This window comes from Triticum urartu, chromosome 5 (assembly GCF_003073215.2).
Source record: "Triticum urartu cultivar G1812 chromosome 5, Tu2.1, whole genome shotgun sequence".
Classification (NCBI taxonomy): Eukaryota; Viridiplantae; Streptophyta; class Magnoliopsida; order Poales; family Poaceae; genus Triticum; species Triticum urartu.
Window position 1 is genome coordinate 387,742,582 of NC_053026.1, and position 4,837 is coordinate 387,747,418.

The window sequence follows — 4,837 nt, forward strand, 5'->3', positions numbered from 1 at the left end:
CCTATGATGTCTGAGTAGATTTTCGTTGTCCTATCGGTGGTTGATGAATTTCTATGATTGATTTAATTTGCTTGTGGTTATGTTGTTGTCCTTTGGTGCCCATCATATGATTGCGCGCGTGGATCACACCCTAGGGTTAGTTGTATGTTAATAGTACTATGTATTGGAGGGAAAGAGTGACAGAAGCTTCAACCTAGCATAGAAATTGATGCATACGGGATTGAAGGGGGACCAATATATCTTAATGCTATGGTTGGGTTTTACCTTAATGAACATTAGTAGTTGCGGATGCTTGCTAATAGTTCCAATCGTAAGTGCATAGAATTCCAAGTCAGGGATGACATGCTAGCAGTGGCCTCTCCCACATAATACTTGATATCAGTCTAGTAAAGTAGTCAATTGCTTAAGGGGCAATTTCGCAACTCCTACCACCACTTTTCCACACTCGCTATATTTACTTTATTGCTTCTTTACTTACAACAGCCCCTACTTTTTATTTACTTGCTCTCTATTATCTTGCAAACCTATCCAACAACACCTACAAAGTACTTCTACCTTCATTCTTGTTCTAGGTAAAGCGAACGTCAAGCGTGCGTAGAGTTGTATCGATGGTCGATAGAACTTGAGGGAATATTTGTTCTACCTTTAGCTCCTCGTTGGGTTCGACACTCTTACTTATCAAAAACTGTTGCGATCCCCTATACTTGTGGGTTATCAATATATTGAAGAATGTGACTGAGGGAGTCCTGGATTAGGGGGTCTCCGGACAGCCGACTGTTGGACTATGAAGATACGAAATTGAAGACTTCATCCCGTGTCCGGATGGCACTCTACTTGGCGTGGAAGGCAAGCTAGGCAATACGGATATGTATATATCCTCCTTTGTAACCGACCTTGTGTAACCCTAGCCCCTTCCGGTGTCTATATAAACCGGAGGGTTTTAGTCCGTAGGACAGCATACAATCATACCATACGCTAGCTTCTAGGGTTTAGCCTCTCCGATTTCGTGGTAGATCAACTCTTGTAATACCCATATTATCAAGTATAATCAAGCAGGACGTAGGGTTTTACCTCCATCAAGAGGGCCCGAACCTGGGTAAAACATCGTGTCCCCTGCCTCCTGTTACCATCCGCCTTAGACGCACAATTCGGGACCCCCTACCCGAGATCCGCCGGTTTTGACACCGACATTGGTGCTTTCATTGAGAGTTCCTCTGTGTCGTCGCCGTTAGGCTTGATGGCTCCTTCGATCATCGATAGCGATGCAGTCCAGGGTGAGACTTTTCTCCCCAGACTGATCTTTGTATTCGACGGCTTCGAACTATGGGCAACTCACTTGGCCATCTGGAGCAGATCGAGAGTTATGCCCCTGGCCACCAGGTCAGGTTTGGAAGCTTAAACTACACGGCCGATATCCGTAGAGACTTGATCTTCGATGGATTCAAGCCCCCGCTTAGTGCGCCACACGGTCACGATGAGCATGATTTAGCTCTGCCATCGGACAGTGTCTAGGAGATCGCGACGGCAACCGCTCCGACCCTCAATTCGGAGCCAGTTGCACCATCCATGGACGGGTGGATAGACCCCGCCACGGAGGCCGCACTCTCATCGGCGATCGAGCCGAGTATCGACCTTACCCTTCACGGGAGCCGTGATGCTGGACTACCGGATTCTTCCCCGGCCACGGACTCCGAACCGCCTACGCCCACACCTATCGAATACGACTGGGCGCCGATCTTGGAGTTTACCTCTGCGGATATTTTTCAGCACTCGCCCTTCGACGACATACTAAACTCATTAAGGTCTCTCTCCCTGTCAGGAGAGTCCGGGCCGAACTATGTTCGGTAGGATTGGGGTTCGGATGACGAAGAAATTCGCCGCCCACCCACCACCCACTTAGTGGCCACTGTCGACGATTTGACCGACATTCTCGACTACGACTCCGAAGACATCGACGGTATGGATGACGATGCAGGAGACGAACAGGAACCACTGCCCACAGGGCACTGGATGCCCACTTCATCATATGACGTATACATGGTGGACACACCCAAAGAAAACGATGACGAGGAACAGAAGGACACAGCGAAGGGTTGTTCCCTCGAGAAGCAGTCAAAGCGGCGGCGTAAGAGCTGCTCCAAATCCTGCCTCGGCAGAAATAGCAGTCATATAGACCCAGCGATAGAGCAGGGTGAACCATCGCCCGACCAGGGCAACACGGAGAATCAAACCGAACAACCCGACCTCGTCGAAGATAACAGTCTGGACGACATCACACCGGACAAGCACCCGGAGCAACAGAATGCCCATCAAAGGCTGGTTGCCACTGCGAGGAGTCTGGAAAAGCAGAAGCAAAGGCTCGGGGCTGCACAAAACACACTCAGAATCAGATGGAGTGAAGTACTCAACACTGCAGCGAAGTACGGCGGTAATCGCCACATCAAGAGCTACCCGAAGCGAAAGCTGCCACCTGAATTCGATGAGTAGGCCTTAGATCCCCCGCAATCAAAAAAGAAAACGGCCATCCAGTTGGATAGACGACCTCATGGCCAACATAGAATGGCAAACGACGCCACACATAAGCTGGTACGCGATCCACGTGAGGACTCGCATCAAAAGTACGGTGCAACCAGATCCATCTACGGGCCACGCAAGCGCGCTCCAGCACGCAATGAAACACAGCAAAAATCCCAATACCACGGTACACCCAAATACAGGGGTGCCGCACACCCCCTATGTTTCACCGATGAGGTGCTGGACCATGAATTTCCAAAGGGATTCAAACCCGTAAACATAGAGGCATACGATGGAACGACAGACCCTGGGGTCTGGATTGAGGACTACATCCTCCATATCCATATGGCTCGAGGAGACGATCTCCATGCCATTAAGTACTTACCCCTCAAGCTCAAAGGGCCAGCTCGGCACTGGCTTAAAAGCCTCCCCGAAAACTCCATTGGAAGCTGGGAAGAGCTCGAAGACGCCTTTCGGGCAAATTTTCAAGGGACCTATGTCCGACCACCGGATGCAGACGATTTAAGCCATATAACTCAACAGCCCAGAGAGTCAGCCCAAAAGCTTTGGAACAGGTTCCTCACTAAAAAGAACCAAATAGTCGACTGTCCGGACGCCGAAGCCTTAGCAGCTTTCAAGCACAGCGTTCGAGATGAATGGCTTGCCAGACACCTCGGCCAAGAAAAGCCAAGAACAATGGCAGCATTAACAAGCCTCATGACCCGCTTTTGCGCAGGCGACGACAGTTGGTTAGCCCGATGCAGCACCAGCGACCCAAGTACATGCGAAGTCTGGGACGGAAACAGGAAATCACGACGCAGCAAAAACAAGCGCCGGAATAAAGAAGACAGCCCGAAGAGCATAGCGGTAAACTCCGGATTCAAAAGCTCTCGGCCAGGTCAGCAAAAGCTGCCCCCCAAGGGCAACAGAGATGAACTGTCCAGCCTAAACAAGATTCTGGACCAAATATGTCAGATCCATAGCACCCCCGATAAACCTGCAAATCATACCCATAGAGAATGTTGGGTCTTCAAGCAGTCCGGCAAGCTCAACGCCAAACACAAGGGGCAGGATACACCAAGCGAAGACGAGGATGAGCCTCGCAAGCAAAGTACTGGGGAACAGAAGAAGTTCCCACCAGAAGTCAAAACAGTAAACGTATTACACATGACAAAGGGGAGAAACAAAGCGGCACTCCTAGAGACACGTGCCCCATGGCCTATCACAGCAGAGTTCTGCCACTGGTCATCCCAACCGATCACCTCCAACCATCGGGATTAGTCGGCAAGTATCCGGCGTGCAGGATGGGCTGCCTTGGTATTAGACCCAATAATTGACGGATACCACTTCACACGAGTCCTGATGGACGGTGGCAGCAGTCTAAACCTGATATATCAGGACACAGTCCGCAAAATGGGGATAGACCCAACAAAAATTAGCCGCAGCAATACTACCTTTAAAGGAGTAACGCCAGGCCTAGAGGCCCATTGCACGGGCTCCCTGCTACTAGAGGTTATATTCGGCTTTCTCGGTAACTTCCGTAGCGAACATTTAATGTTCCACATCGCTCCGTTCCAAAGTGGCTATCAAGCACTACTCGGACGCGAAGCTTTCGCTCACTTTAACGCAATACCGCATTACGCTTCCCTCATGCTTAAGATGCCCGGTCCACGTGGCATCATTACAGTAAATGGAAATATTGAGCGCTCCTTGCGCACGGAAGACCGTGCGGCTGGCAGCCGCACGCTAAACGGCCTCACCAACTAAAGCATCTAACAGGTCATTAAGACCACGGACACGGTTGGATGAGTCCGGCACTGCTATATGTAATTGATACAGGTTTGATGGCTATACCCCTATTACAATACAAGGGGCTCAACGCGCGCGCACAAGTGACAATCAGGCTCAACTTTACTCATATTGTTTATTTAGTATAACTTACCTTTTGCACAGCAACTTTTCAATTAAGTTCCTCTCTTTTTCAGATGACCATCGTGCTACACCTGTCCAGAATATGGCACAACGGAGACACAGGCGCAGACGTGCAGCAGGGACCCGTTCCAAGGATTCTTTTTAGATTAAGACCCTGCGTAAACCTTTTTTACTGTCTCTTGTTGATACACATCCCTCGGATTCTTAGTACAATTGAGAAGGATGCTGACGTATTGGCATGTGGCCACGTCAGAATATTGCACGTACCTGGACACCAGGGGCTTATTACAAAGGGCACTATTTAGGCCCGGTTTACACCATAAAGATCAAATACCTTAGGGAGTGTTCGGCGTCGTGAGTTTAGCCTTATATGCATCAGCTCCGAATCATG